Source organism: Crocodylus siamensis, chromosome 9, assembly GCF_052110815.1.
Source record: "Crocodylus siamensis isolate JL-2025a chromosome 9, ASM5211081v1, whole genome shotgun sequence".
In the NCBI taxonomy this organism is placed as follows: Eukaryota; Metazoa; Chordata; order Crocodylia; family Crocodylidae; genus Crocodylus; species Crocodylus siamensis.
Window position 1 is genome coordinate 3106889 of NC_143403.1, and position 15208 is coordinate 3122096.

The window sequence follows — 15208 nt, forward strand, 5'->3', positions numbered from 1 at the left end:
CTTGCTGCATGGGAAAGAGGAAGTTAATTAAAACCAGGTATGGGAAGGAGCAAGACTGCTGGGAAAGGTGCTGAACTGCCCAAAACGGACTGGATGACTGACAACATTTTTAACTCGCTTCCTGCAGCGTTTGTGTCCAAACTGATCAACTATTTGGTGCTTTGAAAGGCGCACGGAGGTAAATATCCTGACAACGCCACTTATGGCAGAACTTGCCAGCTCTGTTTGCACTAAGCTTTCCTAGATGCTTCCAGCTGAGCCAGCGAAGGAGGCCAAGACAAAAGGGAAGGCAAGCTCCCTTGCACATGCCTGCTTCGTACAAAACCTGGCTTGTCACATGGCAGCTTTTAATGGGTAGCTTTAACCCCGCAGGTGCCGTGACTGGGACACGCAGAGAACTGCAATTTAACCCGCGTGGCCACGCAGGTTTCTACGATCTGACGGTACGGTGCGGTGGCTCGTGCGTTTCTTCTAGAGCTGAATGCCAGTGGAGTAACAAGACAAGTAACCCGGATCCTTGCCTCTCTGCAAGGGGTTATGCTAGATTAGTACTATCTAGCCCCGTAGTATCCCCAAGTACCACTCTAATCCCCTTCCTCTGCCTAATCTCCTTCTCTGTTTTCTTCTCCCTGCCTGCTCTGCTTTCTGCTCCCTGTCCTACCTGCCGCTGTGCTGCCTGTCCTCTCCCCAGTCTGCCACGTGCCACTTGTGGCACACATACTGCAGGTTGGCCAACCCCTGCACTAGATGACCCTTTAGATGCCGTCCAACCCTATCGTACTTGCTGCATAGACAGAAGCTCATCAGCTCTTCCCTGCCTTTCAGCAGGTGGGGGAAAAAAGGCAGGAGTTGTTACCTTTGTCCAGATGATGGTTAAACACAGATGACCGCATGGTCAGTAGTGGCAGCTGCTATGTTAGTAGTATTTTGCCAGGGGTAACCTGAATGTGGCTCTTCCACGATTGCACCCCTCTCCCCACACTTTCCATACGTCACTCATTGTTTTAGTGTGTAAGGAGAAGGGGGCAGAGTATAGACGCACACAGTGGGGACCCTGGTCCGGATCGGGATCTCTGACTGCTGCTGCAATAGAAGTCTTACATGAAATCAGTGATGAACAGTCGTGCCATTGAAATCATTGGCATGGGGATAGTCTATACCTGCAGATGATCTGGCTCCACTTGTGCAGGGAGAAGCAGCAGCCTGTCTCGGTTATAGATACACGGCAGGGGGGTGGACACAGGACCACAGAGAGGAACATGGCCTGTCTTTGAACCTAACAGTGCAATTGCTGGAGAGCACAAAATCACCCATTAATTCATTTGGTCTTCAAGGGCATTGCCCCACAGCAGGGGACAACGGGTGGGATTCTTGTCAATCCTAGCCCAAAGTCAATGTTATTGCTGCATCTATTCCAGGGCTTAACATCTGGCTCGGCTCTCGCAGGCTACCAGATGCCCCACTTCCAAACACGACAGGCCAAAGAGCTATCCTTTCATCACTCCGTTTCAGGATTGCCAACACTTCCCATTTTCAGACTTGTACAGAGCCTTCCGGCAACACGTTTATTTCCACCAAATCCCATGCCAAAGATTTAAGAGAGAATTCACAGATACTCTTTATTTATCTGAACCCATGCAAATGAGAGTCATGGGATCCACCCTAGAGCCTCACGGTTATTATAAAAAATGCATATAACCCTTACTGGCTAGCTAGTGCTGTCTCCAAACTCCCAACCCAGGTCTGCTCCAGCTGTCACTCAGTGTCCTATGCAAAAATTGAATTTCCCCAAGTGGTTGTACTATATTCCATTTCAGCCCCAGCCAGTCATTCAAAAGCTGCCTGTAGCTCCATTTCCCAACATTTTTTTTGGCTTCTGCAGTAAATAGATATCAGAAACCACAGATCCTGAACAAGCATCAGATGGACAGATGGTGGCTAGAAAGGTTTACAATAAAGGCAGCAGACAGCTGCTGGGTAGAGGTTGTTACAGCTACCCTTGAAGGACATCGAGCTCAGTGGAGCTGCGTGGATACAAAACTGTGCACAGGATCCTCTCTACACCACACTGACTGACACACGCAGGACATTTTGAATGCGTGTGCAAAAGACAAAGCTATACTGAGGGGTATGGACAGGACTGCGTGGAGAAACCACGCCTGGAATAGCAGGAGGTGTCCAGGATGTGACCGAACTGTATTAGCAGTCTTCCTCCCTGCTGTCCAGCTGTAAAGTGTCCCATCGTTTTTCTCACAAAACACAAGCAGCTGGAACAGTTAGGATGATGCGTGGGGTTACCAGACCCCCTCTGGCCTTTCATTCTTGTGCAGAAGATGGCCTGGTAAGTTATCTCCCTGGACCTGGCAGGAGGCGAATGAGGAGAGCCCCAACCTTCCTGGATCCAGCATTCAAACAATGATAACAATGCTTGGCACTTTGATAGCCCCCCCCTTCCAAGGCCAAAAGCCTCAACATGCCTGGTGAACGTGGTTATTACAGATGGAAAAACTGAGGCTGGGAGAGTTTTTGAACGGCTGATTGCATCTTAATTTTCAGCACTGTTGCAGCTGCTCCTGGTTCCTTGACAAGGATGGACATGGAGCTGTTTGCAAGGTCCATTGAACAGAAAATAGGAAAAAATAAACTTCATTCACTGGGCTTTTGGAGCGGGGTGCCACCGAACGCTTGCACGGAGAAACACAAGTATCGCTCTGATAACCTCCGCTCACTCCACTGATCAGGGACTTACTTTTAACAACCGAAAGTGCGACGGTTGCAGAAGGACATGCAATTTTGCCGGCTCCTAATGGGACTTGCTATAGGTCGGAAAGAGCGGCGCGAGCAAAGCCGGGGCAGAGCCGAGGCCTCCTGATGCCCCCCTGCCCCCGCTATCCATTTCCTTTTCCTCTCAACACCCACATCACCAAGTGACGTCGACTTTGATCCATTTCCTACTATGTAATCACAGGCAATCGCTTGCATGCTATATAATTATTAGGCATGCTTTAATGTGATTTTCCATTCATGACCAACCATGAAATGTGATACGCTGCTCAGCGTGACTAAGCCATGAAATGTATCCACTTTGTCCCGACGTACCGTGGCCCGAGGCATCGGGGAAATTAACAATCCAAACAAACTCCACTGAGGTTCCTAAAATGAATTATTTAAATAACAGAGACCGTCGAGTGGATTCGGCTGCGGAGACGGAGCTCTGCAAAGCCAGGCAAAAACTCACAAACAAAAAGGAATTTGACCGACTTGCCGCTCCATTGTCACATAGTTTCTTGTCTCCTTTCCCAACGTTGCTGATTAATAAGATTATTTATGTCTAAGTGGAAGCCCTCACTCTCTTTTCCTTCATCCCGAAGGCTCAGCCATTGCATCAGGCCCGAAGAAAAAGGAGTTAAAGGATTAAAAAGGGGAAAGAAGTGACTGTCTATAGCAAACCCTGTTTTTGGCTTCCCCTGTGAGTTTTGTCTCTCCTCAACTCTAAAAGGCAGAAACCGTGTTAACAACTCGGCCTTGGACAGCACCGGGCTGCTCTTCAGCACTTGACGAGCAATAAACAAACTCGATAACCAGATGGTGAAGTGAAGTGAAGTCACAATCAAGAGTCTGTGAGGTCACAATCGGTGCCAACAAAGCATGGGATCACTTGATGCAACCAACGTAGGCTGAGTGCAATTGCACACATTTCTCTTTAGACACGGAGATCGGGGCCAGCACAAGAAGGGAAGATGGGGATTTCAGAGCAAGTCGCATGGGTCAGTGGTTATGGCAGAAGCCAGGGGCACAGGGCTCCTTGGTTTTATGCAAACGTCACTGTAGGCTTTAGGAGAATGGGTCCCCAATTTGTTATATACCCCCTACAACAGTGAGGTCTTTCCAGGAATAACAGGAGGCCTCAGCAAACTGCATAAATTGAAGGTGGCACAGCGAGCTTCAGAAAGAAGAAAATCCTTCCACCTGGCTGTACAGTGCAAGCCAGCTGCTGGTTCAGCCATCTGCATTGCAGTATGTTATAGCTATTTAATGCCTTTCACCCCAGAAGACCCCAGAAGGTATTGCACATTGTCATTGCTTATACCTTGCGGGTGTGAAGTGCAACAGCCTCTGGGATGCAGGAGATTTTGAGCAAATTCCTCTCCCGGCCACGTGCAGGATTCACATCTGGTGTTAGTGAGTACAACTCCTGTTCCACCGTGCATGTGTTCGATGGCACCCTGCTCCAAAAGCCCAGTAAGTGAAGTTTATTTTGGGGTGCATATTTGTGTGTATTAAATACCAGCTTTGAATCTGACCCGAAATCTGGAAGACCCAAATAAATCCGCATTCCTACAAGAAGGCCCCCTGAGATTTGAACTTGGAGCTTCATGGATATCGAAGACCATTTCAGACCAGGGACCAAATCGTATACCATTTAATTAGGTGTCTGAGACAGGTCCTAATCCACCCAGGCTAGCCTCCTGAGCCATTCGTCTCTGGTCTTAGGTTATTTAATTGCTGCCAAATCTGCCAGTGAAGCAGTGGAAAGAGCTGGGAGAGTCTTCTCTTGTCTGCAGTTCCCAAGCAGGCCCTGCATGAGATGCACATTTTGCCAACTGCAAACCCCTCCCATACAGGCCCCCGCAGGGAAGCATGTCCCGTTCAGATGCCTCCTCTGCGTGCATGTGTTTAACAACCAGAACAAAAGAGCAAACAACGTGAAACTATAACCCAGCTCATGCAAAAAAGCTTCCTTTTGTTGCTGTTGGACAGATCTGGTGACCTAGTTAATCTGGGCGATTTCAGAGAAGTCAGGCCATGGAGGACCGCCAGAGTTTGTGCAGCCAGTGCCCACTGGAGAACTGGGCTACAGGAGCAACAATAAATCCCAGGGCTCAAAACTGTCCTAGGAGTTTCCTAAGGTCAATACACCAGATGACAGCATCGGGAAAAGAACGGGGAGGGCGTCTGCTTGGAGGAAGAAAGACCCTGCAGCAAGCAGCAGACGACTAAGCCGCAGATCTACAATCTGTCACGATGAGTCTGGTTTGACTCCTAGCAATCGCCTGATGCCACATGTGGCCACCTAGCAGTTCAATACATGTGTCCAAACAGTCACATGGGCTGGGCAGCCTGCGTCCCTCTCGGGAGCCTGTTTCCAAATCAGGCAGTTAACACGCGCTGGTGAAATGAAGCTTCCCACCTCTTGGCTAGGCCATCCTAAGGCCCATGTCTTAAGGGTCCCTGCAGCTAAACCATCACCCTTGAGTCTGAGCAGCTCTGGCTTTTGGCACATGCTCATGCCAGGCTGCCTGTCTGCGTCCTACTGAGGCAAGGAGCCCTGCAAGGGAGACAGCCTGAGACAGCTCTGCTCCTTTTTGGCTACTCTGAGATTCACCTTACTTAGAAGAACTTGGGATTTGAGGAACAGAGTCCCTGTCTTTGCCAATGCACCAGACACAGATGCATGGAGAGAGTCAAGGGCCTGGGTGGAGAACTTGGCTACCGGGTTTGGGCCAGTGCAGCCCAGGCTGCCAAACCGCAAGTGCCCAAACCACAGAGAAGAGCTGTTTCTGTTTGGAGCATCAGTCAGGGCCGGCTCCAGCAGGAGCAACATCTTAAGACAAGGTGTTGCCTGAACAACCTAGAAGTTTTTTCTCCCTCCAAAGAGCTGAGAAGCCATATTTGAGCCCCACAGCCCTGGTGATGTGTGGGAGATCTCCCTTGGTACCCAATCCAGAGGATGGGGACCACAGTAGATCTTGAGTCTTCAGTTTAGACCAAAGCAGCTCATGCTTTTTAGCTAGAGAAGTCTCCAATCCAAGCCCTGATATGTTGGCCAAGACAGCTGCTGTCACTACCAGAAGGGAGAAGCTAGCTTTGACCCATCCATTTGTAGCATCCTTAAACATAATCCTTCGTGTGGCCACTTCTATCTGAGACCAGGACAGGGCACCGATGACTTTTGCAAAATAATTGTACTCCGTGTTCCTGGCAAGACCATTTCCCCCAGGTTTTCCACTTCCTGTGGGAATCCTGACTCTTGGGGTCACCGCTCTGCAGCAAGCTCCTCACAGCCGAGAGTCACAGCGCAAATGAGTTTGTGATTAATGAGGCTGCAGAATCACGGTAGGGTTGTACCAGGATAATGTACACATGATTATGCAGAGGACAAGACGTTGTCCCCATTTAACATATGTTCCAAAACATCCCATCAGGTTTACAACTCAGTGAAGGAACATTTTGCTACAGAAAGGCCTGAAGGGATCAAAAGGAGGAGAACCCAGCAGAAAAATTACCATACCGGGTCAGACCAGTGTGCAGAGTGAACCATCCCCCAGCAAGAACGGCTTGGGGATGAGCTTACAGCCCTAACGGTTGGGCATCTCCTACGAAAATTGGTCTCAATTAGTCCCTGTTGCTCAGGGACATGAAAACTATAATTAACACTGATTTCCAATAGGGCATTTTCCATTATAGGTCTCAAACTGCTTTGCCAGGGGGATGAGTGTCATCATCTCGGTTTCACAAACAAGGAAGAGAGGCCCAGAGACCTGCCCACGCTCACCCAGCAGGCCAGGGGCAAGGAGCTTGCTAGGCAATGGAGGTTGACCCCAAGGCCAAGGGTGGTGGGATTGCCCATGAAAGTCTAGGGAAGCAAAGGCAAGCAAATTACAGCAGATACGATACAGAAGAGTGGGGCTGACAGAGGGGTGCAAAGAGAGAGGTGACTTGATTAGGAACACAACCCATTCAACGGGATGGCTATGAATGGGGCAGGGTGGCTTTTGCTGAGGCCCGAGCGAAGGAGGAAGTGCTAGTCAGGATGCGAGATGAAGAGAACCTGGGCTGGATGTATGGAAAAGGTCAAGTCTTTATTGGCAAGAATAATCCCCAGAGGGAAAAGGAAGACAAAAGGATGGGGCTTGGGGCTGGAAATGGGAGGGAAAAAAATCTCTGTCCACCACCTGGGTTGTATCAACAGAGACACGTCATCACCGGGGTCCTTCTCTTCCCCTCCCTTCTTTCACATCCTTCTTCCTTGAGCCTTCGTTCCCTCCTGGTTTTTCATTTATAATCTAGGCAGGCATCCTTTCCTAGAGTGAGGACTTGACTAAGGGAAACAGCGGGCTTGTAAATCAGCCTGCATGGATGTGGCTTTCTGACGGCTGGATCACAGAGACACACGGCTGAAATTTATGGTTTCCAAGGCGGTTTGAGAGAGAGAGAAATTTATGTTAGGAAAATGTGACTGTCATGTTAGTTTATCTCCCAGTTTTGTAATGGGAAACAGGCATTTCACAAAAAACACACGCAGGAAAAGAAAGGAAAAAAAGCCCAGCGTGAAATTGCTCATGGACGCCACCATATTTACCAGCAAACGTTCCATAAAGACTGGTATGAATAAAGCAATAAATCACTGTCCCTAGCAACCCTGTCCACTTCACAGAGAAGAAAGTGTCCAAGCTCAGAAAGAAAGCTAGCATCATTCCTCCCCTCCTTCCATCTACTGCATTGCACTCATAAAAAAAAAAATTAAAAAAGGCTCTGGCTCATTGAAACAAATGAACGGACCACAAGCCCTTCTCCTGGATCGCAGAAGCTATCGCACGCTAATCCATGCAGCAGAGGAAAATGCATTGCTTACTCCCGTCTCACTGAGGACACTTAACATGACAGCTTCAGGAGAGAGAATGCGAATGCATGGATTACCTGTTGCTGCTCATTTCATCACGCCAAAGCAGGAAGATATCCCGAGCCAATCGCTGCGAGGAGTCAATGCAGGGAGGGGGAGGGGGAGAATCACTTGCAGATTAGCGATCACAGACAAATTTGCACTCCTAGATGAGCGTGCTCTCCAGCTCCTGGCATTTTGTTTGGCGCTCTGAATTTACGGCAGGAAACAATATAGATTCTGCTTTGTGTTCCTCGAGGCAATCGCAGGTTAGCGCTTGAGACTCTCTGCAAGGAAACCTGAAACTTGCATTAAGAGAGTTTCTATTTGATCTGGTACCAGAAGAGCTTAAATTTAAAGCTACCTCTGTTTCTGAAGCCCACACAGAGCCAGTTCAAAGTATTTCAACCATTTGCAAGCATTTTAGACATGAAGCTTTTCTATACTCACCCTGGAGGAAGTGGTGGCATTATTGATATATGTCCTGCACTACATTAAATGTGGCTGTGAAGTTATTTATGTGCTTTTCCTGACTTCTTTTGACACAGGAGTTGATTGCAGTGTTGTATGATTACGTCTGCATCTCTGAATCGTTTTCTCTCAGCTGGAAAGTCTCAAGTTCCAGGCTGGGATTCCCTTCTCCACCCCCTTCTCACGCACTTAACCCTCCTTCTGCTGGAAGTGCCTAGTACACCCACCAAAAAAATAAAACCCTTAGGTACAAAGCCTGACAAGAGAAAGGAAGTGGGAGGGCTGCGTTTCAGGAGAGAGGAAAATCTTAGATGCCCTCTGCTTGTGAACTCTGCCCTATAAGAAAACTCCTTTTCATCGTGGACTTTTAGAGACTGGAGTTTGTGGAGAATTACAGCCCTTTTTATTCACTCGGATTTGCCTTGAATTTTATTTCTTAGGGTCTTTATCAAACCCTCCTCCATTCTCACACTACCTGCTGGCAAAGGCAGAGTTCACTGGTCAGATCATTTTGCTTTATGCCACAAGCAGGGATCTGCACAGAAATCTACCACATCCCTGGTTGTGCTCCTGGTGCAGCCCTTTGGGTTTGGGGGCCGGGGAGCACTCCCAGCCCCAAGCTGATGCCTCTGCAGAATGCAGTAGCTACTGCCCGCTCCCTGACACCACCAGCATTTCAACCCAAAGGCATCACAGCACCAGGACCCCCCAACCCCAGGCTCCATGCATCGTTCAGAGCTGATGGAGAGACTTGTTTGAAAGAGGGGACGGAGTTTCTTCCTCCAGCCCCATTGTGGGCTTTGAGGGATTGCAGCACATTGGATGCACACTTAGGCCTCATGCTGCAGCCTTTGCTAAAGGCACTCAACCCCTTGGCCACCCCACTGAGGTGTCGTCATCCACGACAGGTCACAAACTTCATCATCCCCATTACTCCTGACCCCCATTCTCCAGGCCATCTTGGAGGAAAGGCCATGGCTGGACTGGGATATTCATAGATTCATAGATGCTAGGGTCGGAAGGGACCTCAATAGATCATCGAGTCCGACCCCCTGCATAAGCAGGAAAGAGTGCTGGGCCTACATTACCCCAGCTAGATACACATCCAACCTTCTCTTGAATACCCCCAGGGTAGGGGAGAGCACCACCTCCCTTGGGAGCCCGTTCCAGACCTTGGCCACTCGAACTGTGAAGAAGTTCCTCCTAATATCCAATCTAAATCTGCTCTCCTCTACCTTGTGGCCATTATTTCTTGTAACCCCCGGGGGCGCCTTGGTGAATAAATACTCACCAATTCCCCTCTGTGCCCCCCTGACGAACTTATAGGCAGCCACCAGGTCGCCTCTCAACCTTCTCTTGCGGAGGCTGAAAAGGTCCAGTTTCTCTAATCTCTCCTCGTAGGGCTTGGCCTGCAGGCCCTTAACCATACGAGTGGCCCTTCTCTGGACCCTCTCCAGGTTATCCGCATCCTTCGTGAAGTGCGGCGCCCAGAATTGCACGCAGTACTCCAGCTGCGGTCTGACCAGCGCCCGATAGAGGGGAAGTATCACCTCCTTGGACCTATTTGTCATGCATCTGCTGATGCACGATAAAGTGCCATTGGCTTTTCTGATGGTTTCGTCACACTGCCGACTCATGTTCATCTTGGAGTCCACTAGGACTCCAAGATCCCTTTCCACCTCCGTGCCACCCAGCAGGTCATTTCCTAGGCTGTAGGTGTGCTGGACATTTTTCCTCCCTAGATGCAGCACTTTGCATTTCTCCTTGTTGAACTGCATTCTGTTGTTTTCTGCCCACTTGTCTAACCTGTCCAGGTCTGCTTGCAGCTGCTCCCTGCCCTCCGGCGTGTCCACTTCGCCCCATAGCTTAGTGTCATCTGCAAACTTGGACAGAGTACATTTCACTCCCTCGTCCAAGTCGCTGATGAAGACATTAAAGAGTATCGGTCCAAGGACTGAGCCCTGCGGGACCCCACTGCCCACACCCCTCCAGGTCGAAACCGACCCATCCACCACGACTCTCTGGGTGCGACCCTCCAGCCAATTCTCCACCCACCGGACTGTGCAGTCATCCAAGTCACAGCCCCTTAACTTGTTCACCAGTATGGGGTGGGATACCGTGTCAAAGGCCTTCCTGAAGTCCAAGTATACGACATCCACCCCTCCTCCTGCGTCGAGGCGTTTTGTGACCTGGTCATAAAAAGAGACTAGATTGGTCAGGCACGATCTGCCTGCCACAAACCTGTGCTGGTTTCCCCTCAGCATAATTTGTCCTGCCGGGCTCTCACAAATGTGAGCCTTGATGATTTTTTCAAAGATTTTGCCAAGGATGGAGGTGAGACTGACTGGCCTATAGTTACCCGGGTCCTCCTTCCTCCCCTTCTTGAAAATGGGAACCACATTGGCCCTTTTCCAGTCCTCCGGGACTTGACCCGTGCGCCACGAGCGTTCAAATATTCCCGCCAGTGGCTCTGCAATGATGTCGGCCAGTGCCTTCAGTACCCTCGGATGGAGCTCATCCAGGCCTGCCGACTTAAAGGCATCCAGTTCTTCCAAGTGACCCTGCACCACCTCCGGGTCCACGCGTGGAAGTCTGGTGCCTTGCTGCTGCCTCCCTACACTCCCAGGGAGAGACTTGTCGTGCCTCTCGCTTAGGGACACTGAGGCGAAGAACTCGTTGAGGAGTTCAGCCTTGTCCCCTCTGTCCGTCACCAATTGTTTCTGCCCATTTAGCAGGGGTCCTATTCCTCCCTGGGCCTTCCTTTTACTCCCTGTATATCTAAAAAACAATTTCTTATTGTCTTTTACTTGGGTTGCCATCCTCAGCTCCATGGTAGCTTTGGCCTGTCTAACTGCCTCCCTACAAGCACGAGCAGAAGAGGTATATTCCTCTTTGGTGATCTCTCCCTGTTTCCACTTTTTATGTGCTCCCCTTTTGGCCCTTAGTCTGCCCTGGATTTCTCTGGTCAGCCAGGGAAGCCTCCTGGCCCCTTTCCTTCTTTTACCTCGCACGGGGATCGTCTCGCTATGGAGACTACACTGCTCTGCAGGCACGCTCAACCCTACAGAAGGAGAAGCATTAGCACGGGCACGGAGGGGAGATGCAGCCTGCTGCTGCCAGCATCACAGCTCTGCAGGGACGGATGTGGGAATCATTTAGCACATCAGCAGGGACAAATGCACCACGCAGAAGGAAGCCAGGCCTCCCTCCACACATCACCCGAGCAAATCGAACCAGTTGCCTATGCAGGTGCCACTGATGCAAGGACTGGCATGTGCTGCTGTCTACATGCCAGTTTTTGGGAGGTCCCCCGAGATATTCGCAACCAGCTGGTAATATTTCCAAGAGATGGACCTAAAGGTAAAATCTAACAGCTTCTTTCACCTCTCCGTGCTAAGTCCTGGCTGCCAAGGCCATCACAAGGCACAAACGATCAGTCAAAGGCCATTTGCTAAAGCATGAGATTGGTGCTCAAGATTTCTGACCTGGGTCTGCACTGCCATCTGGGTCCTGCCACCTGGTCACCACTTATGCTGGTGAAATCTCTGGGAGGTGGGAGAAACTGAGCAACAAAGCCAAAAGACCTTGAAGAAATAAGAACAGGTTCAGTTTAGCTGCACCTGCAGCCTCCTTTATAGCAGGGCAGGGGATGAAAGGCGCCAAGTACCCCTCCCAGTCTGGCTGGTAAAGGTACTTTGCAGCTCACTGTCGGAGACACAAACCCAGTTACGTCCAGGGGGAAAACGGCCTAGCCACTTCCACATTCCTAGAGCAGCAGATCAGCTGGGGCTGGGAAATACATCATCCCAGCTGGACTTTGTGCCTTTCCCCTTTGGAATCATCAGGATTGGTGTCAAAAAGCATTTCCTAGCATCAAAAAGTCAGAAGTATCAAGAGGCCTCCGCAGGATCCTGTCTGATCAAGCTCGAGGCGCCTGACCAAATGGTGAGGTTTTCGGTACGCCCATTTCCTTTTCACTTGAACAAGAACAGGACCAGGCTTGAGTTTCAAATGAAAAGTTCTGCGAACGGTAACTGTCCTTTACCTGTGCTTTAAAGGATAACTAGAAACATCACGTAGGATATGCGCAGGCAGTGAGCAAATTGCAAGGCACTGCTTCTTCTTATCTGGGGGAAGAGCCCAGTTCCACTTTCTAAACCACCCTCTCCTTTCCCAGTCTGTTTAGTAAGTGCTACGTGTGGGATGCACACCTGAGCATATATCTCAGTAGGGAAACGCGCACTGGATATGTTCCTGTACAGGCCATTGGGCTGGAGCCGAGCAGCATCCTAGACCGAAATGCAAGAGGAGGACGCAGCGAGACTGGCGAGGTGGTTAATGAATCCAGCCCCAGGGCAAGGGATGGTGAGGGAGTTTAGGTTTCGCTGCATGAAACTTGCTTTCACATGGCTGTGCTCTGAAACCAGGCCAACTGCTCAGCAACTCGAGCACAGTTTTTCTTTGAGATTTTGGCCTCATTTGAACCTGAAACGTGAAGGATGTGACCTGCTTGAGCTTCATAAGCTACGAAAAAACATTCCTGCCAAACACACGCACTCCGCATGCTGAGTTGTCCGCATCTCCAGCCCAGAGCCCGCGAGCAGCCCTAGAGCTGTAGGGTCCCGCAATGCCCAGGAGGGACTATTAGATCATCTAGTCCAACTTCCCATATATCACAGGCCCCTGAAGTGTGCTCAGAGACCCAGTTGTATAGCTCGCATTTGATTACAGCACATGGTCGCCAAAGATCACTAGTCGTGGACTGAAGACATCAAGAAATGGAGAACCCACCACGTCCCTCAGAAGCGTGTCCCTGTACATAATTACCTTGCCCATTTTAAAACTTTCTGATTTCTAATTTGCATTTCTCTGGCTGCTGGTTCTCGTTACGCCTTTCTCCCCTAAATTAAAGGCTCCTTAGTACCAAGTATTTTCTCCACAGGAAGGTCGTTATATCCACTCTAATCAATCTTACCCTCTACTTACCCTGTGTCTGTGGATTTGATCCCTGTGCACTGATTAAAGTAGAAATGATTTTGAGGGCTCAGATCCAAACACTCCAATGCCTCGGGCCAGGAAAAATGTCTGTCAGGTGCATCTCTGTGAAGAAAAAAAAAAGAGCTCTTGTATTTAGGAGGTGTTATACATGGGCTCCAGGCAAAGACAGCTGAATATGAGGTTAGCCACATTGGTCTCCTGCGTGCTTTTAGATACAGACACTAACACGGCCCATCTGTGCCAGTCCAACAGGAGCCTTTGACCTTGATACACATTGGACCTAATTCCAGGGTCCATATGAGCCAGGAGAATGGCAAGGTGAGCGGAGAAAGCTGACATTATACAAGAAGAAATAAACATACGCCAAATTCGATGAGAAAATTCGCTCGCTTAGCTGGCTTTTAACCCAGGCTCTCCTCCCAGCGAATATGGCATTATCAGGTAATGCATAATGCTAACACATGATTAAAGGATTCCCTGATTAAAGGTATAAACCTACAATTCAGGCCGGCTAATGTTCTGCTCTAAACTCTGCCACCAGCTTCTTATCTAGCTTCAGGCAAGTTATTTTGTCTGTAAACCAGCAATTATTCATAACCTCTGCATGGAGATCCTGAACTATTAATATTCATAAAGTAAACCGAGATTAGAGATGGTTAAAATTTCAGTGGAAAACATTTATTTCCAATGAATAAATTGTATTTTATTTTTTCCCCCCTAGGAAATATTCCTTTCTTTCTAATTTGTCTGATCTTGGATGAAAAACTGAAAGCCAGAGAAAGAACAGTTTACAGGTTTCCCTTGAAAAAACAAGAAAATGTCCAAGAAATTATTTATTTAAAAAAAAAAGGTTTGTTTCAAGGGATTTTTGGAGGGAAGAGTTTGTGAAAAGACTCAGCTCCTTTCTTTTACTATGGTCTCTATTGGAGAACCTCAGAGAAAAGTGCCAGAAAAGCTCAAATTATTATTGTATGGATTATTATTATTTTAATGGCACCCAGAGGTGTACTAGACACTTCCTAAAAGAGATCAGATCTCTCTCCCAAGGTGCTTGCAAACTCTACACAGGGCTATTACCAAGATTGCCACAGAATTAACTTCTACAAGAAGCACAGACATTAGTAAGAGAGACAAAATGAGCGCAGCCCTCCCACCCTCTTCTTCCTGCTACCTTCAAGGCTCTTGTTCCTAAAATAACCGTGGTATATTTTTGTCAAGATTGCGTTTCACAGCTGAAATGGGAAGGAGGACTTGGGATTCCAGTCTCCCAGTGCAAACAGACCATGAAACCACATACCTGGCCAGTAAGACCGGGGTCAGAGCCCTGTTCTGCGGCAGAGAGGGCAGGGGGGTATTGCAGTGCTTGAAGAGCAAGGAGAGGAAGTATAACCAAAAGTGTTTCCTCTTTCAGTTGCTTCACAGTCCCCATTTCTTGGCCGTCCCTCCCCCGCTTCTCTTCTCCGAAGAAGTTGGGTTTGCTTCTCCCCATCCACGGTTTGTGCCAAAGAGAACAGGAGCCCATCAGAGCAGAGGGCTTAGGTACCCAGTGCAGATACATTCGCAATCCAGAGCAATGAAATTGCTGTTGGATAACAGCAGTTATGCAAGACAGGGAGCAGGGAATTGCAAAACTGCAGGGGGGGGGATGGCATGAAAGCATCTGACTCTCCAATTAAGGCCATTCTAAGTCACCGGTGGTGCAGCCATCCACACCTCTGAGCGGGACATTGCGTGGGTGGGTTTGGAGGGAGCCAGGAGGAAGACCAACAGCCGCCCCCGATTTCAGCTGCTAGTTGCAAACCCAGAGAAAAGCAGCCTACTAGACCCAAAATTATTGACGGGACAGCAGCAACCCGCAACGCCGTCACCCAGGGTGCCTGGATAGCTTCATCTTGCAGAAATGCGGGGGTCAGGAAGGAATCCAAAATTCAACCATTAAATTTTATATATTAATAAATAAGTAGTGGGCCCAATTTCCAACAGTGACATTTACAGTGACTGTTAAATAAGCCAGGCAGCAAGTGAGAGTAAGCGAGGGCGAGAGACAGCGTTCTCCATGCACGGGGGAAAGTTGAC

At 49.1% G+C, this 15208-nt stretch overlaps 1 protein-coding gene across 1 annotated transcript in view; it reads right to left on the minus strand.

Moving 5' to 3' along the window:
• Window positions 1-8195, minus strand: part of ZNF469 (zinc finger protein 469) — a 361499-nt gene extending 353304 nt beyond the window's left edge. The window contains exons 1-2 of the mRNA XM_090063861.1: window positions 8114-8195; window positions 7702-7950 (exon numbers count right to left, since the gene is read on the minus strand). The gene's annotated coding sequence lies outside the window, so the exon portion shown is untranslated. The remainder of the gene's footprint in view (window positions 1-7701; window positions 7951-8113) is intronic.
• Window positions 8196-15208: the final 7013 nt, after the last annotated feature.